The 24225-nt window shown below is 33.8% G+C and overlaps 1 protein-coding gene across 2 annotated transcripts in view; it reads left to right on the forward strand.

Annotated features, from left to right (window-relative positions):
* The window catches only part of LOC118281590 (probable serine/threonine-protein kinase DDB_G0267686), a 196100-nt gene that overhangs the window by 14843 nt on the left and 157032 nt on the right, over nucleotides 1–24225 (forward strand). The gene's annotated exons all lie outside the window — the stretch shown is intronic.

The following is a 24225-nucleotide window of genomic DNA, read 5'->3' on the forward strand; positions in this document are numbered from 1 at the left end:
AATATTGCAAAATCTATGTTGCAACTAGACAAACTGTTTGTCTAATAAACGTTTATTAAGACGAGATCGAACACGTGGCCTTGAGACAAGACCTGCCTATGCGTTGTGCTTGTGAAACATGCGTTGTCAACATTATTACAGCTTATTACTTCGTCATAGAGATCATATGTCGTCAAATTGTCTGCAACACCTTGACACATAGGTAACTGTCAACCTTGTACAAGCATTTTACCATCAATTACTAATGATTCCTTATCATTAATAACTGCCGATCGTGCTCTTACAGATCATTCATCGAATTCTCACAGTAATTTAGTTCGTATGTAATCTCATGCAATCATTTCATCGCATTGGATAAACATACAGAGATTGGCAATATCCAAATTGTCTAGAGGCAATAAATCATCGCTTTTGTCAAAATCGTGTACAGTTTGGTTGCTAGCGAATTTTTTGAATGCAAGGTTCATGTGGATTAATGGGTAGGTATTTATATCTAGTGTGTTCACTATCAGATAGTTGAACATTAAGATTATATTCAGCGTGTGTGGCCTTCACTGCATCGTTTGTGGTCCTATTTGAATAGCTAGTAAATATTGACCCACAGACATCTGTTTGCGGACTATTGAAGTGGATTGAGTATTATTACGATTTTGAAGAATTATGTCGAGGCCTCCATTGTACAAGGTGATCGATGGTCCCTCTGATAGCTCGGTAGTGCGTTTCTGTTATTTTCTCTATATGTAATCGGTGAAAGTGTTAAATCGATTTATTTGTCGCTTACATCTTTATGGATTTGAGATTTCCATCTGTTTTGAAACTAAATGTTGGGAGAAATTTTACCTTTATGGGATCTATTTGGTACTACTGATAGTAATCTCATATTTGTTGCGGTCATATAGGAATGGATTTACATCGTAATATTCAATATTATGGTTACAGTGCCTATGTAACTGTTTAATGGCAATTCGAAACGCGTCACTGTTTGGAACGTTTCTTAATTAAAGTGTATTGAAATTAAATTCTGCATTAATGTCAATGGTATTAGACAATTACTCGTTGACCCGTGGCTGGTTAATCGATAGAATCTCACACCTTTTCATTCAATTAAGATCACGGTAATGATAATGATTTGCAGGGTTTAATTAAAGGCTTGCAAGCGCTAATTGTGAATGCACTTCTGTGCCATTGTTCCAATTGTGTGGAGGTACAATTATTCAGATTTCCGTTCTTAACTCGTTTAGCACCTCCCTGACCGCGATGTGAGAAGAAGGTCATGAAAGGGCCGCCCTAATTTTCAAAGTAAACATTTTAAGTTTTTGTCGATTTGTACTTAGAAGTAACTTGGTGTGGAAACGTTAGGAGTACGATATTAATATGTATGCCTCGCTTTTTCTCACAGGTGCAAGCCTCTAAGTGGTGGTGAAGTGTGAATTTGTATTGTTTGCAATGCTTCCATAATACATATGGAATGCTAAGTATCATTACTTACAAAACTACTTCGATATACCGATACTCATCTGTCCTCTAGTTTCTCATCCCACAAGATCTGTGAGAGTCGAAAGCAATGATCTTTATGAGATGTAGGCGATCATCTATCACTAATGATACATAATTATGAGCTTTTAATCTCACATTTTGTTTGAAAGTTGCTTGAAGCGATAAAAACAAACCATATTTCATCTTAGACTTACAAGTTCAAGGAAACAGAAATGGATTGGCTTAGAAATAGACGTTAATGATAGTCGCAGAGGAAGTTATATTTGGACAAGTGTAATTACAGTGACGAAGAGTTACCAAATTCGTAAAATGTAGGCAAGTAGAGCAAAAGAATTATTGTTGTGTGAAACTAAATATGGAAGATTTTATGTGCATTCGATCTTAAAAGGAGAACGTTCTTAGAACGGTGCTTATTTCTTTATTTTTGTTCTAAGATACGATGGATTTTGGTAAGGTTTTATTTATTACAGTGAAAATATTGATATTGGATTTGTTGGAAATGAAACCGAAAGCTATCAACGTGTGCGGGCGCTAATAGCCAAATATTTATGATTTCATTATAGATTTAAAAAAGAAAATACAACAACAAACGATCACGTACAGCCTTCAACGGTATTGAACAAGGAGCGTGTTTTAATTACTGATTACAATATCATTACACAGCTTTTAAATGTTGACCTAGTTTATGTCTGTTTATCCCAAGATCGATTGAAGTTTATTAAATTTCAACTATACATATGTATATAGTCACAAATAGTGTTTTAGGTTTTTCGATAATTTGACTAATTTGTTAACTGCATAGAGTCTGGTATAGTACCTATCATATGATTATATGGTCCTAACCTTTTCGGGGGCTACAAAGCATGACGTTATTGTGTTATCTAAAGAACTTAAAGACGCTATAACTAAGAATTTACCTACTAATGCTGTCTTGCATTATTGACCTCTGGACCAAAGCATCAGCAAAATTGACCTAATAAGGTTCCAAGTCAATGAGCCACCAAGGTCGCAAGCAGAATGAAAGCTAGTGCATACAATACAATGGTTATTGTTTTCACTTAGTTTGCAGGTTACAACAATGCTACTCATCTAACAGACAATGTTGATAGGCCATCGGTGAATTAATATGATTTTGATTCATTATTCGTTTATATCTCTGATCTTAATACAGTTGTATCGTGACCGATTGTGACCAAGTTACGGAGTTGGAAAGTATTTGGCTGTAACACTTCTTTTTGTTTCAATCTTCAATCATGGATCTGATGATAAAAGAAATTTGCTCGTCATTTGTCTAGGCAAAAGTGTGGAGAATGTGGGTAACTATGTTGGTCAGGTGTGAATATTGGAAGATAGTTGAGCTAATCATAGTGATTCATTGAATACTACTTAACATGATTGTTAAGTCCCTACTACTTAGTGCATAGGTAGATGATTAGGCTTTATAAAAGTAATTGATTTCATTGTAGATGTACGTTCATAAAGTAAGCAGTACGTATCTTTGTTACCTTTGTGTCTTTCTTTATTTTCGTTATTTCTCTTTTCGTCTACAACTGCATTACGGAAGTGTTGAAAAAGTTATCATAATACATATTGAACGCATGGTTTACACATGCATTCGATTAGACGTTTACCGTGTTGATGCATTACGCCTATGTTTGCTTCCTTTCCAACTATTTATACCGCACCACTTGGAAGAACTTCTCTAAGCTCAATGCACGCGTTTGGTAGCACTTACTATTTTTAGGTTAGACAAACATACTTAGGTAGTTTCAAACAAACTTGTTTACAGCTGCTGCTAAAGACAACACCAAAGTCCGTCGAATCTAATGTAAAGATTATTCGAATCGATACTTCTGTTAAAAAATTTAATCGATTACATCATCGAAAGGCAGCCGCACAATTGATTCGCCACTTTTTGTTCATAAATTCAAATCATAATTATTTTTATGAACTATCTGATCTCTTTCGTAATGTCTGATATAAAAATTCTATGAAGTATAAAATCGTTTTATTAGGAGGAAATTTAGTTGGCCTGTAGTAAGCTGGCTTGAATTAGATGGTATTAGTTAAGTCATCAGAGACGTAACCGTTAAAAGAGAAAACAAATCTGTTTCACTTTCATTTTTGGCTTGTCGCGTTTTCAATATCAAGGTCGTTGCATGGTTAGCACCAAATCTTTGAGGAGATGCAGCATCTATTGCGTGTACATTGTTTATTTTTATATTTATATCTTCATTGTTACGTATTTATCTGGCTTGTTGGTCGTTAGTCATCACTTGTCGATATCAATATGTAAGGATAAGTGCGTTATGGGTTTTCCTAGGATTAAGGTCGTTAGTATCATCCTAGTAGGGTTTTATCTAATAAGTTTAGCTCTAAATTTTTCATGTTGGATAAAGAAATAAATAATTGTATAAAGAGAAATGACAACTTTAAGTATTATCGTTTACATAGTATGATGAAAAAGTTATCCAACATGGTAACTGTCAACAGTAGCCACACTTACGGGTAAGCACAAGCTATGATGTTGTATTCTTTCCTAGTTACGTAACCACATGTAAATTTGTGTTTCACGATTGTAACTCTGTTTTTCTTTGTTCATTATTAGCAACGCATGTCACGATTGACATGTTATTCTTACAGTCTCGTAAATATGTTTTAAAATCTGGATAGCAAATATGAGAAGAGAACTTTACTATTATTATATTTATTAGCTATTTCTAATCTGTTTATTAAATTTGTACGAGACTAGCTACTAACCATAGAAACGTTTTATAAAAATATCGATAAAACATGACCTGCCCTAACAATAACAAGCGACGTCTTAATCCAATAAAACCCAGAGAAGATTTTTCATAACATTAAATACCGAAGAAAAAGATATAGCAGATGAAGATAGATTACCTGAAGTAAGTAAAATTAATGATGCATTTTGTGATACCGTGGTTGAAGCAAAGGCTATAGACGTAGAAGCATAAAACTACGTTCCTGATCCAAAACAGTATCTCTAACATCAAGAACATATAGCTATCTCAATAAAATATGTCCTGATTAAATCTCCCAAAGCAATAACGATGCATTGTATCGAAATATCACTATTAGTTCCGCTCGGATTTGCTGCAGGCGACACAAGCAATGCCCTTTCCCTTTCTCCGATTGTTAACACTTCTCTAATATACATTGCTTCTTTTACACGATCTCTTTTATCTACATCTTTATCAATAACGTAATGTACTTCGAAATGATTGATTGTTGCTGCTTTGATCTTTTCTTTGAAGCGTTGTTATATGTGAGAGGGTATTTGATGTGGAGTTATTGCTACTTCTTTAGTCTTCGTTACTCCGGAGTGTGCTGTTCTAGTATTTAGTAAAGGATTGTTATATTTTTCTATTTTGAAATTATTTGACTTGAGACTTTTGTTGTGCCTAGATTTATTAACATATTCAGGCTTATCATCAATTATGATATGGTAGAATCGTGGTAAAAAAATAAGCACTTTCGATTGTCAAGTTACAAGTAAGTGTTGTTTTTGCATTTATTATCTGAGAACCATTGAATGAGCATTTGTTATTTATATCTATTGTTACATCATGGCGTTTATGTGAAGCTTGTGATTTTATACCATTGATTTTCAGAGAAACGTTGATTGGTCCATTGATAGCGGCTACTTGTGTTCCGTTTAGAATATTGTTAGCGAATAGTTTATGTGTTCAAGTATTTGTGGCTGTGCCGATACTAATCTCATATTAAATGTCACTTTATCTTACTTGACATCAATATTTGATGGGCATATTTCATTGATCAGTAAGTTTCTCTTTTTGACCACACCTTGAGTGATGGTAAGTCGTATAGGGAAAACTAATCATCCATGAACTGTGATGTCATCTGGGTTTTGTTTACTATCTATCTCTTTCTTTCTATCTTCCGGCCTTTTCTTTGTGAGATTGGTGTTAACGTGTAATGTATCCGATTGGATTTTATTTAGACGATTGTCATCTACCCTCTACTTTTCGCTAGGGGTGATATAATTTCCTTGATAAGACCCGTGGTAAGACCCACAGCTTTTAGATACATAACACCGATGAGTAAATTTTACGTGATTTTCAAACACAAAGAATATAAGCAAGCCTAGAAATATTGATAATGGGTTGCAAAAAGTAATGTAGGAATTATATCTCTTTATTCTTGATCAATAAGATTATGTTACAGAGTTTTATAGCTAATATACATATACATGTAACTAAAATGAAACATTTTTCGATGACACAAAAGAGATTTAATAGTCCCCAAAAATCTCCGCTCAATTTTACCAAAGTTTTTGTTCGCGTAATTATTTTCTGCGCTCTTTTGTTTCAACATTTTTTTTAATCACTCTTTAGTCGAGTCTGTGAGGGTTGAAAATTCCAATTTGCATACAGAGGGTGGAGATATTAAAGTCATTGGATATTTAATAGTAAGTTATGGGAAGGTTGCATTAGTTTTATTATGTGTTGAATGTAAATTCAAATTTATACAATATTTGTCTTCATTAAGGTGTTGTTAAGCTGTTAGTGTGGCGTTTCCTTAATAGTCACAGTTTATTATGAAGTTGTATTTTAGTGGTTTTTGATGAGAAACAAGTTTGTTGCATTTTCTAGTAGCATTTGATGCTAATTATAAACTTGTCTTTTCCAATTTTTTGGTAGATGTTATAGCACACTCAAATTTCACCGTGTTTTTTTTATTATCTACTTGATTAGGAAAGCTGATTATAAGGCAAAATTAACACATGATATTATTATAACACTAATATACACATAATTACACTTACATCAGAAAAACTAGTAGTTATATCTTAGTATGACCATATCAAATTAAAACTAAAAACGTAAAAGGTACTAGACCCATATAGTGGTTTTATAACTATTGCTACCAAACTAGGTATATACCTGGGTATATACCTAGTTTGGCAATCTGGATTGCCCAGTGACCTGAATGGTACATTTGGGAATGCCCAAAAGAGTTGACCTTTCTCTAAGAGACATAAACGAAATGGTCTAAGCTCCTAATAAGGGAACCCCAAATTGTATGGCACGAACAATACCAACATGGTACATTGAATCGGTATATCACCATATATTATGGAAGAGAGATCGTTCTGTCTGTTTGGACGAAAAAAGGCTATGTTGCAATGAAGAGAGCAGTAGTCGTTTCATTAATTGAAATAGACAAGTCTGCCACTCATTTTTAAACACGAACAAACACTGGTGGTATATTTATTAAAGAAGGGCCAAGTTAAAAGTACCATTAACGAACGACCATGCATGTACAGACTGATGATTGAAGACGAAGCCAAAGAAGTATGTAAGATTCGTAGCAATTGGCGTTCCAATGTATCTGCCTACCCTCATATGATACAGGCGTGTGGTTATGTATGTAAGTAAGTAAGTTATAAAACTTCAACCCGTTGGTTTTACAGCAGAAATGTTAGAATGTATAAAGAAGTAGGTTTAAGATGTTTGTAGCTTACATTTTAACGTATTCAATTACCTACTTTGACTATAGTCAGAACTTAATTAGATTTCTACAGAATCAAATATAAGGAAAGTTTAATCAAAACCTACTCTTTATTCAAGAGATTATGGACATTAAAAGTCTCGCATCTCATCAGCAGTTTGCAGCTGACTTATACTGCAGTTCATTGATGTGAAATGAAAGTGTTTCTCTCTATAAAATAGCATGGCCATTCGTCTTGTACTGTGTCGGAAATTAAACCATTGATAGACAGTTCCAGTGGACACTCTAATTGGTCGTTTTTTTTGGTTCCATTTTCCAGAAGTAATCGGAAGAAAGTTAGGACTTTAATGTGGTGTTTGGTATTTGATGTGGAGTATTGATATTTGATATGTATAGAGTTAATGGAGGATGCATTTGTGTTTTATCATGGATTTATTTTCTGGTGAATGTTAGGTTAATGTTTACTTCATTATTTAAAGTTTTCTGAAGTGCTGTAACGTGTAGTGAGTTCGATTCCCGCACGGAATAACTCTTAGTGTATTCCGTAAATTGTTCTTTCGGGTCTGGGTGTCATGTGTATGTGAAATTATATGTTTGTAAACGCACCCACGACACAGGAGAAAATCCTAGTGTGGGCAACGTTTAAAGAAGAAGTACCAAAGATGCTGGGTGTATTTAAAATAAACTTTTCATAACACCTGGATTTTCTCTTCTCTAGCGCTGTAGGCGTGTTTGCAAACATCAATTTCACACATACGGCACACAGTTCCAGACTATTGTACAAAGATACTTTAAAGGTACTTTAGCAAATATTTGTTATTTGTTAAATTGTGACACGTAACGTAGTAACTAGTTGATTTCTACTGCGTCTATCTTAAAGATGAACAAAGTAGAGACATTGGAAGATATTTGTGGCCTCTCTTTTCCAAAATCATAAAAAATAATGTAATTTTTCTTAGTATCTCTTTCCTGCCTGAAACTACTAAAATTAAAATTGATATGATGTCTGATTCATTGATGAAGAGTAACTCACTATTGCCTAAATCTAGATTTACCAAAACAATATTGATAAATGTTATCTATAGATTGATAACAGTAGAGAACATGTTACATGGGTACTGTCACGTTCTTACCAATGCGTAAATCTTAAATGATCATAAATGTAAAGAATTTAAGTTGGTTAAATCGTGTGTTACCATTGAATTATCTTTACACACCTATAATATGAATTATTGAATTTATTATCCTAACTTTAACTATGTAGTTGAACTGCGGACTACCTAGCGGGTTTACTGGGGCTCCGGCTCGAAAAGCAGGAGCAGGAACGGGGTGGTTTTTAGTCTATAATATAATAGTCTGACACTGCGGTCTACCTCTTGCCTCGTCCAGTAGGAACGGTGTGGTTTTTAGTCAGTATGAGTCTGACACTCCCTTTTGCCTCGCCCAAGGACTGATCGGATGATATTCTCTCCTTCAAAAAAAACTTTATCTAGTTAGTTATTATTTGAATGAAGACACCGCGAAGTGTTGCATTCTCTAAAAATTAAAGTGTAACTCCCATTGAAGAAAAAACTAATGAATTTATGTGAGTCAATAAACTATAAACACCTCAATGTTACAATATTTCCAATAAAACAACAAATCGCAAAATTGTAAACATAATCCACATAAAAAGTAATTAAGGTCAAATCAGATATACAATTCAGACTACTTGGTCAAGACTAAGTACTAGTCTAAGAATCTGATGCGTAGGTACTATCGACCTGTTAGATACCGTATCGGTATTTTCTAAGTAACGTAGGCACTAGATAAGTTATCAGGAACGTTGATATGGTCCTATATAACAATAGAATTGCTTTAACTGAGAAATTTGATCTCTTGCTTATGATGAATAATTATACTCCCGTGAGGTCTAAATCTTAGTACTTAGTTAAGATGCAATGTAGGAGGCATCCTGTTTAATAAATAAAATAATAAACAGAACTTCTTAGGTGTTTTCTTTGAATATGTAATTAGAGTACTAAGCTAAGCGTGAGAGAGCTATGCTCGTACGGAGTGATACTATGACCTCACAGAAAACCGAAGTGAAACAACGTTGCGTTGTGTGTCTTTTTGAGTGAGTTACCTGAGGCCCAATTACCCTCTCCCCAGTCTTTCCAATCCCCAATTCCCTAACAACCGTTGAACTCTAACTCCCAAAAGATCGGTAACGCACTTGTAAAGCCTCTGGTCTTTCGGGTGTCCATAGGCGGCGGCGATTGCTTGCCATCAGGTGATCCGTTGGCTCGTTTACCGGATTATGGCATAAAACATAAAAGGTGAATGACCTGATAAGGCTGACAAAATTCGGATTTGGAACAAAACCTTCCTAAAACGATCTGATTGATAACCTATCTCTGAATATTAGATAACGGCCGGCCGGCCTCATCTAGTTATTTAAGAGATTGACGTGTAAAAGAGTTTATGATATTTATTTGCAAAATAAATATCATTTAATATTTACGGTACAGCATTTGCCTTTGACTGCCTCGTTGGTCGAGTGGTCGCAAGTGCGACTGCTGAACAAGGGGTCTCGGGTTCGATTCCCAGGTCGGGCAAAGTATTGCTGGGGTATTTTCGGTTTTTCGAAAATTTCTCAGTAGTAGCACGGAGTCTGGAATTGTGTCCAGTATATGGCAATAGGCTCACCCCCTATTACATGGGACTTATAACACAAATGGTGAAAAGTGTGTACATAGCGGTATTACGTGTCGTATGGAGCACCTCTGCCTACCCCTTCGGAGATGGCGTGACGTTGACGTTGCATTTTTGGGCCTATTCACTTCAGAAAGACTTATTAAACGATATAATATTAAAATATGATTACAAACAAGTAAAGTATAGGTTATGGCAGGTTATCTAAAACGCTCGAGTGCTAGACAGAGGCCGGCGCCAGCTTTCGCTCCTTGTATGCGCTTATCCGTTTATACGAGCGATTTGTTTACCGATTGCACCACCGATTGCCATCTAATTGAAGACTTTATTACTTAACTTAGTATTTATTATTGATATCGATAGTATTTATTTTTAAAATGTGGCGATTTTTAGTCTATCATGTTGTATGATCAGCAGTGGACGAGAATAGGCTGATGATGATGATGATGTTGTATGTATCTTCATTGATGGTGGTGCTAGACTAACAGAGCATACAAGGAACTTATTCTAAATTCTGATCATATATTCGAAGTTTATCTGCTGCACTCAGAAATATTTAATGATTACTTTAACTATTCCTTGAACTAAAATAATTATTAAGGATTGGGTTAAGTAACGATAAAATTACTTTGAGTACGGCTGTATGTCTTTTAAATCCCAAGAGTTTATATTAGAAATGTTCAATAAAGACTCTATTATACCTGTCTCAGTCCTTCTGACAAACGATTTTTAAAATAAAAGCAGTCAATTTGCATACTATATACTACTGGTTACTGAAACAATATAAAAATCAAAATATTCTACACTGAATGAAGTATTATTTTGGCATAAAACAGTTTTACTATACGACACTCAATTTACGAGTGGTGACAATCGTTGAGCAAGCGACGCAACGGTCGGTCCGCCATTTTACGAGTATTACTCAATATCGTAAAATTACACATTGCGAACAATTCCGCTCAAGTGATAACTGACAACTTCAAGTGGGGACTGTGCAAACATTCTGTATTAAAACACATACAGACTCCTTGTACCAAGGTTTTGTTGTTTGGACTTTAAGAGTCTTAAAATAGAATTGAAAATCTTTTGAAGGAGCTTGGGTAATTGGTGTAGCTTGATGTGCTTGTACCGAGTATGTTTGTATGAAATTATGACATTGGTTGTTTGCGTGTAATTTTGCAATATGTTAATTTATATATTGGAGCGATAGGTTTTTGCAATAGGAACAAAAATTGGTACACTTCAAAATTCATATAGAAAGAATTAACACTTAAAATGAGATAATATCCTTCTTACACGGTCGAGTAAAACTACGTTAAATAATTAGGATACTTTTAATAATAAATGATTGTAAAGATGAGCTACAAAAGCCTGTGCATTTGTTCTCGCTAATCTGTGAAATGGCTGGACCAATTTCAGACTTTTATTGGCCGGTAGCTGATGTACTAAATAGTAACTTTTCGTTATCATTATCCGTAATCCACGTAAGTAAATACGCAGACATCAGCTAGTATAATATAATGTAATTCTACATCATATTGCCTCGATGTTAACTATCAATATTCTTTAAGATATTTTTAAAGCAGTTCATTTATTGCACATTCAAGAACATATATCTAATCGATAACAAGTTGCAAATGAGATGTCCTTGCAATTATCGATATAAACAGTACACTAGCACTGTTGACAATTTTCAATACACAACTGAATAAATAAATGAAGCAATACAGCTAGCTATTTGCAGACTTGGGTTAAGGTCTGGTTGATAATAAATGCTTTGTTTTCGACATAAAGATAGGTTTAAAGAATAAAAAAAAATGGGACTGCAATAATACCCTTATGTGTTATTACTGAAATACTATAGAGTTTTAGAAATTGACACCTGAATACTAAAGTTAATGTTAACGGTGTACACTAAAGTTAAATAAATTAAAAATAAATAAAGGTTATTACATAAAGATTTAAAAAAAATATTTGACAAATAAACCAAATAAAGTAAAATTGAAACATAATTGAACCCTATTTTAGTTTAAAAGCATTTGGAAAATAATACCGGAGTACTGATGCTCAAATTAAGTGAATGGTGAAATATGTACTGATACTACACTAAATTAACGGTTAACATATTTCACCATAGATACTACGAGCAAAACCAGCCCAAACAAATGACCATCAATATCAAGTAAATCTCAATTGTATAGCCAATTCAATCCCTTTGTCTCATACAGACAAAACCCGAATATTCTCACCAATTTTCAATACAATTTACATAAAACTTCTCACGTGAATCTAGTTAATTTAGTGCTAAGGTGAAAAACCTAGGCTGTTCAGATTCCACTCACGTACCTAATATCTGAAACTGGAATGGTTCTTGGCTTTCCTCAGTTCGCAGTCTTTCTAAGGGAAACGATGCTTTGAATCATACGGCATAAGTTATAGGCAGTTAGCGATTAGGATGTTTTAGAATGAATAGAAAAGAAAATAATTATAGGTAGTTTTTTGGGCTATGGACTGATGTCGGTTAAATTAGGGTTGATAATGAGAAAAGCAGAATCGTCCGCTTAATAGAAATAATTGACGTAGGTAATAACGATGCCGAGACGTAGTAATTTTGAAAGACAGTTAGTCAAAAATTCTTTTAGAATAAAAAGCAGCTACAAATGCATATTATTTCATCATGAAGACACATGCATTGTCTTATACCAGATGAAAGCATCATTAGAAATTCGAATAAGAACTAGAGGCCCAGGTTTATTTACCACTAATATAAATATAAAAGTGTCATGTGTTAATCCAGACTAAATGTACCCCTGTTCCAAATTTTATTCCGATACCTTCAGCCGTTGTAACGTGATTGAGTAACAAACATACACGTAATCACACAAACTCACAAAAGTTTGGATTTATAATTATTTATTAGTATATACACCTAATGGTCTGTGTTGAATAACACTGTATACTAAATCTAATTTACTCAAAGCAAATCTAATTTAACTACCGTTCCTAACTTGGTACCCCCTTAAGCCCTAGGCTGAGTTGATGTGGTGTCCTCTTACTTTCACCACGGGCTCGGTATCACTCAAATCTGCCATCTCATTAGAATAACCCTCGAAGGGACAGCGACATGGTGTTTTAATCTGTTCCGATAATATCCAATGGTTTATGGAACAAATATTAGCTTTAATAAGGAAACCAATTCAGTACAGACTGCTAATGTCTAACTTTCTCAAGTAAATGATAATGGGATATTCTTGGCATGGTACTGATGACATTATTTTAATTAATTGGTATTGGACGTGGACACTTGGAAGAAAGTAGGAAAGGTAAATGGTGAAGACAGATATGGAGACGAATAATGTTTTAAGGATACTGAATTAGAAATGAATAATCAATTCGGTGTTGATAAAGGTGCTTAAGAGAATGATTTCATAGCTTGAAAGTATGTGATGCTAATTTATTTGATAATGAACCTTATGTTCATTCTCAGTACCTAATAAAGAGATAGAGTCATAACAGACCACCTACTGGAAACTTTTGCTTTCAACTTGTTAATGTATAATGCATTCTCATCACATTGTCTTTTTGCCTTCATCCTTGCGTAAAGGCGTGTCTACACTAAGCTTAATGTCAGCCTCTGATGACTTGATGACAGCGAATGGGAGCTGTGTCGTATCGCTTTCCATACATTAACGTAATGGTATATCGTCGGGCCATTGTCAATGCGAACGCTAAAATGTATGGGATACTGTTTCTAGATGCCAGTCTAGACTAGGAAAACTAATGGTCTAGGTATTTAACGAAGTGAAACTTCTACGTCTAAAGAAGATGTTAAAAAGAAGAACCCTTTACTATACTATCAGGCATCAAGGAAAAGAGTTGCCTAAGTTCTAACACAAAAACAAACTTGAAATAAGGAAAATCAATCTTATTCCAATAACGTAAAGTTATAACAAAATTGAATTTGTTACACTTAAAAATTAAGTGAAACTTGTACCTCACAAGGCTTTGAGGCCTTGACAAAAGCAATTAGCAATGTCAACCTTCTAATTTTTCATTGACAAGTCGACGACGGCCATAACTATTATGTCGACATCATTTAGATGAATATCTTGTGGACGGCAGAAGGCGTTACATGAGAACAGTAAGGGACATCAAGATTGACAGAAATGTCACGGCTTGATGGGCCTTTATTAAGGTTCTGACAAAAATACAAAGGCAGAGTAGTGGCTGGAGAAGTTATACAGTAAGTTATAAAAAAAAACATTAATGCTTTATTTATTTTTTAAGAAGAAAGTATGGGAATTTCAAACGCGAATGGATCGGAAAGCTTCAAGTAATATTCTAAGTAATTATTCAAGTGTAACGTCAATGGTTTTTGCACAAATTTAGTAATGAGGTCCAAAGGTCTAATCAGTGTAAAATACGAGTGACTTAATTTGAACACATGAATTACTCAATCGATTTTGATGGTGTTTTAGGACAGATAGATGAAGCCCTGGAGACGATTACAGATATATTTTTTTAAGCAAACTAATACTAAAGCAGTAGATATCTACCTACCATAACAGCTGATTCTACAAAACCTTGAAAACTAAAAAAATCTCCGTGTAAATGATATTTAATTCTAGACGAATTGTCATCAAAACGTCGTGTTTACCAGCAATAAGTAAGTAATGTACTTAAACCAGGATGTATTGTTTAAAATGTATACTTACCATTTGAATACGGAAATTATCATGGACCACAAACTGTAGTTTTTGTTGTTAAAATATAAATGTTGACGTAACTGTGTGACAAATGATATTTATTCTGTTTGTTAGATGGAAATCGTGAATTTACTTATTTAGGTATACGTTAAATAGTTTTTGACGAATTTGTCTGTTTACTTTTCGTTAGTTATCTCTTATGAACTTTTTGAATGTTATAAGCCGGTAAACGAGCAGAGGGATCACCTGATGGTAAGCAATCGCCACCACCCATGGAAACCCGAAACACTAGAGGCGTTACAAGTGCATTGCTGGCCTTTTGGGGGTTAGGAATTTAAGGGTTGTTGGGGAATCGGGGATTGGGAAAAGATTGGTACCTCTCTCGCACAATGAAAAACAGCGCAAGCGTTGTTTCACGTCGGTTTTCTATGAGGCTGTGGTATCACTCCGGTCGAGGTGGCCTATTCGTGCCAAAGCATGGCTATCCCACACTTAAAAATAAACTTCCGGGTAAGAATGAGATTAGACATAATTTTTTACTAAGATTTAAACTTAAAAAGTATCTGTAAACATTGAATCGAATGAGAATTTGGGTTGAAGTTACAAAAACCTGTAAAGTTTTACAACGTTATACCTAAAGTTAGTTTTTACTTTTTCTTTCAGTATGTTCTTTTTTAAACTTGATAAATGGATTCAAAGTCCATGTAGCTTAATAATACCTGCATTAGGTGTTTATTTATCATCTAATATATATTTTTTGTCTTGTGTATCCGAACAATAGGGATGACGGGGTACGAAAATAAAATAAAAACCTATTTAAGCCGTCTGTTAGGTAATGAAAAAATATTAGTCATGACTTTTTTATTTTGAAAAAAGACAACAATTTTTTTTTTAAATAAAACGAATCAAAGTTTAGGAGTGGGAGCAAATACGTCATTTCTACGAGTAAAATGTACCTATATATAACATCACGCTATATTTCAAATCCATATATCTTCGAAAGTATTTGTTTCTGTAATAAAATAAAAAAATACGTCTCTAATATTTTAAAATAACCTACAGGACGGACATTCGATTAAAAATTAGTCATCTACCCTATTGAATAATTACTAGGCATGCTTGATCAGGGTCAACAAATTACATCTTAGAAATGAGCATATCAAACAAACAGCAGGTAACTAAAATTACATGATTAATAAATTAAAGACATCTAATATAACCTTTTTGTGTCAAGCACCTGACAACGAAGGGTTTGACAAGACCTTGTCAACATAAATGACGTCACGTTACACATGCCAAATAATCTTATGTCATTATTATTTCAACCTTGCCAGTATTATAATTTTATTTTATTAATATTATTTTTGTATAAATGAATGAATGACAAATTGATTGGCTAAGCAGCTCTCGTTGTTTCAAGTGTACAGTCAACCATATGTAAATAGTCGAAGTGCAATTGAATATAACCTTTATTTTTCAAGTGGTAAAGTTGAAGTTTGCTTGTGCTACAAGTATAGTTGTATTGTGGTATACTGTATTTCGCTTTTGTTTAAGGTCGTTTTGTGTTTTTCATTTGTTTGTTTGTTTGTTGGTTCATTTGTATTGAAGATGTGTGAGGATGACGTCATATTTGTAATGATTGTTTATGAAGTCTAACCTTCATAATTACAGTTTATAACAGCTAGGTAAATAAAATATTGATTCAATGCACCTATAAATAAAGTAAATTTTACCTACATCGGAACTTTATGAAACTTTTAGTTTAAGCAACACGATTAGATAGATTACTTAGATTTAGCAGAAAAAATTGATACCTAACAAAAAACATTGTCTTCAATTTCACAGAAATTCGTAAATCGTTAACCGTTCAATTTTTAACCATTTCTCTTTTAAAATAACTTTTAAATTTATTTATCATCATCAAGCCTATACGTAACCACTGCTGACCAAAAACCTCTTTTCACAGAGAGAAGGTTTGAGCATTAATCACCACGCTTGCTCAATGCGGGTTGGCGATTTCAAACTTATATAATTAGAAATTATAACCCCAGGTTTCCTCACGATGTTAACTTTCTACGCCGTTTGTCAGTGGTGTCTAAATAATCTTAGAGAGTACATATAATTCAGAAAAAGTCTCATACTTGCCGTTGGTGGGTTTCGAAACCGCATCCTCATGGATGAGGAACGTCTTAAACCTCCGGGTCACCACGACTCGTTTACCTAAACTTATTAGGTACCTACCTACAAACTATCCTCCTCGTAATAATCCTCCTCTCATAATAATAATCGTTTAACATCTAAAACCCATGGCTAGCCCCATAAAAGTACGTTTTACTTTACTACGGTTGTATGACGACCTTGAAAGCACTCCCTTGCCGTGTCGACAACCCCATAGTACGCGCCTTGGGATTACTGCACCATGCTACTCTTTATGGCGCACGATACGACCACGACCCGATTTTATGTTGATTAAATTGATACGATATTTATTTTACTGGTGGAGTTTTTAAAGTAGGTAGTTAATATCACTACATAGTATAAAACAAAGTCGCTATTTTTGTCTGTTTGTCTGTATGCTTAAATCTTTAAAATTACGCAACAGATTTTGATGCGGTTTTTTGTAATAGGTAGAGTGATTCAAGAGGAAGGTTTATATGTATAATACAGGCATAATATATCACCAATGCACCCATGCGAAGCTGGGGCGGGTCGCTAGTTTTATATAAAAAAGAAAATGTAATGAAAATTGTAAATAAGAATATAAGACAATACAAGTATGCACTTAACTTTTTTATTTCAATAGTTACAAAGTGTATTTTATATTGCACCTCTGCTGCATGAGCATTAATTGCTGGCGGGAAGGCGGTGCTGCACACCGCATGCTAAAAATACATCTATAAGCGGAATGAAAACTAAAAATCTATTGTATTGTTAGTGTTGCATGGATTTCCGCAAAGTAGTTCCTGATTCTATTCTATTTCTGTAAATTATCATAAAATAAATTTTTATTTCTCTTTTCAACTCTGATATAAGCGCAAAGATTGTTTATTTTATATGAAGTGCTTTAATTATTATAGAGATACTGAGATACAGAGGAACTACGGTCAAAATATTCATTTCAGTAGGTAATCGAGGAAGATGTGCCTATAGATTTTAATGTGACGAAATAGGTATGTACTTCATCGGATCGTAAGTTTTTCTACAGTAACGATGTGACAAAAATAGCTGAAGGCAAAAAAAATCTATTACACCAGTAGACACAAAAAATCCAAACACAGTTATTCAATTTACAGCATTAAACTTATACCTACTAATATCATATGACTCACTTGACGGTCCCACGAGTATTATTTACTAATTGAACATACTAACAAAGTAAATACCTAAATGGTAACTATGTATATTTATATATAGTAACATAGATTATATTATGTATTACTATATATGACGATGTCTGCCTCGTTGGTCGAGTGGTTGTAAGTGCGATTGTAGGACAAAAGGTCTCGGGTTCGATTCCTCAGTCGGGCAAAAGTATTACTAGGTTTTTTTCGGGTTTTCGAAAATTTCTCAGTAGTAGCACGGAGTCTGGAACTGTGCCCAGTATATGGCTATAGGCTCACCCCCTATTACATGGGACTTATAACACAAATTGTGAAAAGTGGGTGTATGTTGTTCAGCGGCACGTGGACTTATGTGCACGTCTGCCTACCCCTTCGGGGATAAATGGCGTGACATTGTATATAATATATAAGTACTTACTTCTCAACTATATTTATAAATAGTAACATAGATTAAAAATAATTCAATTCGTGACATTGACATTTAGTATTTAAAACTAAACAAAATGGTATCTGAATTAGGCAATAAATGAACTTGCAACAGACCACGCGCATGCGTGCGTGACTTTTTAAAAACTAGTGACTGACAAGACATGTTTAGTTTAGGCTATCTAGTAATTCTAATTTTTTTCAACCGGTTTCCTGGACTAGAAAGCTAGATTATTTGTTAAGTGTATTTTTAATTCATTTCACTTTGGCTACTTATCGACATTGACATGCCTATGTCATTAGGCTAATGATATTTTCTAACTCGGTTGCCTATAACAAAAGTAAGAATATATTAGTCTTACTTTATAATACGTAAAATAACATAGGTTATGCTAAAAATTAATCCATTTATGCTCAATTTATAATTTACATCACCATAATCCGAAATTCCTTCTTCAAAATTTCGCAACCATTCAAGATATATTGCATCTTCTAAATTTAAATTTATTTTATAACATCATAGTGTAAAGCCGCCATACGAAAGTGATTCATATTACTACATAGCATAAGGTATAAAATTTAATTCGATTAAAGTTTTGAACAAAATAAATTCTCCACACAATGTTTTTTTTTTTTTAATTTCAACCAGAATATTAGACTGTGACTTTTTTAATACTAATCAAGTTTAACGTTCCACGTTTAAAATCTATAAACACTGATTGGCAGATTTTTTATGCTATTATAGAAAAAACTAAATGGTCGTTAGTACTGGTTGTGACTGCAAAAAACTGGCTGTGAAAATGCGAACGGTTTCATAAAGTTTTTATTGCAAATTATTACTTATACATTGCACAGGGCATACAGAAATAAATAGTATAGTTTCATCGTTAACTAGGTAGGTTTTACAGAACAATTTTATTGAGGTATGTATTTTTAGTATTAGACTTTTATTACTGTCAAAGTGTCAACTGATACGTAACTAGTCATAATAGTTTTTTTTTGCCAAACCCAGGTATCAATATCGGAGCTTCACAACACATTATCAAAAACATTAAAAAAAAACTATGTATAAGTATTTACAAAAAGAAAATAACACGAAACATCAACACTACCAACGCGTTCCAATAAATTTAAATTCAATTATGGAACATCGCGAGCAGTCGTGTAGTGTAAAGCACCCATCAGACGGGAGGCACAGACGCGGGATGCGATCGATACTCCCGTCTGCAACCCCGCACTGCGGCCTGACCTTGCACCCGCGTTACTATCGCAGCTTTGCGTAAACTGCAGTTACGGTCCGTCTGAGTTTGCTTTAGTAATAGGTACGTAGGTACCAACTGTTTGGTAGACTGTTTGCAAAAGGTGGTTTAAGAAAATTGTTCGATAAAAATGGTTGTGTTAGAACTATGTTGGTGATTGTAAGGTTTGTAGTTTAGAAGTATTGAGGTACATAGATATAGGATGTACCTATATATAGAACTTTTGATAAAAGTTCCTGATGTTAGACGCTATTTAAAGATGACTTTAAGTTACGACTTTAGTAATACTTTAAGACTTTAGTAATAATATGAATTATTGCTTACCCTTTGTTCTTTTACCCCTTGTTTCTTCCGAAATGACGAATAAAAGACAAGATTTTCAATTATAGAAGTTTTAAATTTAATTTTTATTGTAATATTTTTAAACAGGCAAAAATAAAACGCTATGTCCTTTTAGGTACCTGTTTTTGGCATAAACATAGTGTTCATTGGAGTAAGAACAAAATGAATAAGTACTTGCATTTGGCACAAACACTATGCTTGTCAAGGTAAACTTAGACTATTTTAAGTCTTCCAAACTGAACCTAAAATTATTTGGTATAGAGATTCTTTTCGTATGGCAATTTTGTTAATAGAATTGGGTACGCAGTCAGTACTTAATTATGTATTTTGAGCTATTTGAAATCTAGTGTTGTCGGATGCCAAAGTTTTGGAAACAAATGGCACTTGATAAAGAAAATTGGGATTTATTAAACAAACACAGGGCTACATAGTTCTATGTGTTTAACACTAATCCTCAAATAAATAAATTACATACAGTTTAGTAAACATCAGATCGAACCGTAGAACATTCACACGTTTGAAAAAATAAGGCAGACCAAAGTGGTCACCAAGATGTGTCCCCCATAGTACAACTCCCACACTACTATGAACAAACAAAACGTTTAATAGAAGAAAAAACGATTTTGTTAAAAGCCGTGACTTTTGAAGTACATACATAGGCAAACCAGGTTTGTTTTCTTAAACTTTCGAGCTCGACACACTTAGTATGCCGTCTCCGTACCATCAGAGACACCGTACAGCTAATTACCATGGCAATTGTACAAATTACATCGTACCACCGTTTGTGAGGGAAACAGTTGATATCTCTTTTTGATGGCACACCTTACAATGTAAGAAAACTGGCTCAGAATAAGGAATAGTACATCCTGTAGCAATTAAAGGCAAATAAGTATTAATAATTTACGAGTTTAAAAATATTATTGGAAAATGGCTACGTTAATGCATTGTCAAACAAATTGAATCGATTTATTTTACCTAGGTGTAAGATAGCTAATAGATAAAACCTCTATTATTAGTACATTTTCATACTTACATAGGGGCTCCAATGTCGCAAATTATGTGGATGGAAAATTTTAATATGCTCAAGGAAAATATAACTGTAAAAACGTTTAACTCTATTATTTGCTTAAATGTAAAACAGACATCCCATAATGCAATGTTTTGTTGAAGAATTTCGACTCTTGTGCGTTTGTTGTGGTATCTACAAGGGCGAAATTTAGTAACTTAAGTGACTTGAGTTCTCTAACCACTTTCGTTTAGCGAATACTTTGCCGCCGTGAGGAATTTCCACGACGAAATGACATAGACCCTTTTCTATGTTGCAAACTCTTAACCATTATTACAATAATGAAATTCACGAAACAATATCTATTATAAAGTTATATAACCTTACATAACTGGTACTTTTGAGACAAAAACGTAATTTTTTGTCGGAAAAATCGTAATAAGTAAGTATATGTAGACAATTCATGATTTTAACAAGCATATCTCCATCTTTTAGAACTTAGTGTTTCGTAACCCTACATTTTCATTGAGGAGAATAGTAAAATGGTATAAAAAACTGCGATTGTCCTGTTAAAACAATGGTTGGTCGCGCGTCGTTGGATGCGATTAAACGACCTTGGCCATCGACATTTCCGTAGCGTGAGTCATGTCGTGCGATTTTTTTGTAGCAAAGTCGACGTGGTGTCGATTACTTGAAATGTGTCTTTAAAGCGATTGTTTTTGTATTTCCGTCGTTATCTTGTATTTAATGAGTTTTTATTTAAGTTAGTTAGTAGGTATTAAGCTTTTTGATTGTTCCTGCTACGTGGTAAATTCATCAGAATATGGTTAATTTCCTATAAGTGGTCATTGCGTTTAAAAATGGTTATCTAACACATTCTCCATGTACAGACTACAGGACATGTACTTACACTCTAAGATCAGTCTATTCTATCATTCTATAACATATCCTCGTGTCTGGGAACTTACAACTTTGTGCTCTGCAGTTGAATTGACGCCCACTAGACCAATGAGATAGTCTTATAAAAATATAAAAAGTTAAACTAAGTAAGTAAACTAACTAAACTACTAACTGTATAATGTATTGGTGTAAGCTGTAAAATTATGCATGTTTTTTTTTAAATAAATAAAGTACGTGTATAACTCTTAATTACATAAAATAATATATCTGTGTTTCACAAAGTTTCTTATTAAAAATGTCTTTGTTTTATAAACGTATTCAGACTATTCAGCATTATTCTATCCAGACAGACAGACAGACAGACACTTTTAATCGAGTTTTCATTCATTGAATCCTATGAATGAGTCTGGTAGAAGATTTAATTTTATATTATCATAATTTATAGGAACTTTTTCTTTTTATTTATTCATTATGTTCTTGTGGTTAAAGCTTGAAGATGTTGAGAGGGGTTTGAAATTCTATAAAACTTTTTAGTTAAAATCTCGTTATCTGTCGCCAATATTGGAGTGTTAAATAAAACTAAATTGACATTTTTATTTATATATTTTTCTATTGAGACTTTCTATAATAGACAGAATGTTTTAGTATGGAGCTTATTGTAGTATCTTTTATTTGGACTTGGTGTCAAAACTCAATTTATATATCGCCAAAGCTATCGGTTAATAAAAGCCGGAGAGACTTTGAAACTGGTCGTTGAATGTTTTATAGACTAACTTTTACTCTACGATGGTCGTTCAATTAAACGATGTATTTGTTAACATACTGCGACGATGTCCTAAGTCATTACACAATGATAATAATTTTAGTTGAAACACTGGCATTTACACCTGACAGCAGTACCTACACAATATTCTATTGACAGTTTTGTTTCACAATATTCTATAGACAATTAACATTTTATAGCTGTTTCGACAAATTGTTTGTTAAAGGTAAATAGTACAAATATATATAAAATACCTATATAAACCTAAGAAACGAGGTATTTGTGAAATACCAAGATATATAGAAATACGAAATAGTTAATGTTTAGGTAAATGTTAACTGGACATTATTTTTAATTTAGGCCAGTGCAGATACCTCTAATAAAGGTAAAAAGTAAAAGAAATTTATAGTAGAATGAAACCTATTGGAAATGGAAGAGAATATGCTAAAACAAGAAAAAAATAAAAATTCCACTCCATCCGAGTTCGGGAAGTGGGGGGGAGGGAGGTTTTAAGAGTAAAAATCGGTTTATCGCAATTTTCGGCGAAACTACAAGTCCTATGAAAAAAAGTTAAATGGCATACTTGTAGGTAATAAAAAGATCTACAACTTTTATATTTACACTTTTTTTTATTACCTCAAAATTTTGTGGAAAATTAAAAAAACTACGATTTCGGTTTTTTATTCCTATTTTTGACAAAAATATTTCTTTTTTAACGAAATTTTGTGAAAACTTGTCTTTATATGTACCAAACACACTGTAATTTTTTTGGAATAGAAACAAATATTTTTTCTCGAGATATTAAATAAATACCGAAAAATTTGCCCTATTTTCAATCGAAAATTCACGCGTCAAAATATCAGCTTTTTTATAAAATTCTGTGGACTGTTTGTTCATTGAAATCTCTACTTTTCGATAATTAAAAAAAAATATTACGTTACCATGGAAAATGTTCTCAAAAAACGCAATGAACTAAAAAAACTCGAATCGAAAAAAGTTTTTTTCATCATTATGCACAATTTTGAGCTATTTATTACAATTAACTCATGTAGCGTAAGATTTAATGGTACATTGACAATTAAAAAAAATATATAAAATAAAACATTCTACTATGATTAACAATCAAATAAGTTAATAACGTTTATATTTGATAAGACATCTACAATGTTATAAGAAAGTTGTAGAATTTTGTTTTAATTAAATACGTAGATACTTATTTGTTGCTATTTGAAGATAATTTATAAACCTTTTTTATTTTTTAAGGTGGCAAAATCATCCAAACCAATCCAATGAACTCTCTCGCCTTAGGCGAGGCGAGAGGGAGTGTCAGACTCTTACTGACTAAAAACCACCCTGTTCTTAGTCCTGCTTTTCGAGCCGGAGCCCCGGTAAACCCGCTAGGTAGTCCGCAGATCCGGATCAGGCATCAGCCATACTAGACACCATCTGAGGTGGTCTGATGGCTCTTTGAAGCGCGCGCGGAACGCGACGCGCCGCATGCACGGGTCTAGTTCTGTTCGGGCGGCAAGCTACCCTTGCTCGCCGTCTACAGACCCGTACTTACGGAGGCCAGAGTTCTTTGCGCGATCCTCGACGCCCGGAGTGTCTCTCGCGAAGGCTGGGGGGTGAGGAGGTTCGTTCCCTCACGTGCCCCGCCTCCTTCTTTGCTAGTATGACTGCTTCGCAGAAGGAGGAGACGTCATCCCAGTATCGTTCGCTCCTCCAGAGACACTCCGGGCGTCGGGAATCGCGGGACGATCTCCAGCCACCGTTCACTATCACCTGTTTTTTCAGA

The sequence above is a fragment of the Spodoptera frugiperda genome, chromosome 20, assembly GCF_023101765.2.
Source record: "Spodoptera frugiperda isolate SF20-4 chromosome 20, AGI-APGP_CSIRO_Sfru_2.0, whole genome shotgun sequence".
NCBI lineage: Eukaryota > Metazoa > Arthropoda > Insecta > Lepidoptera > Noctuidae > Spodoptera > Spodoptera frugiperda.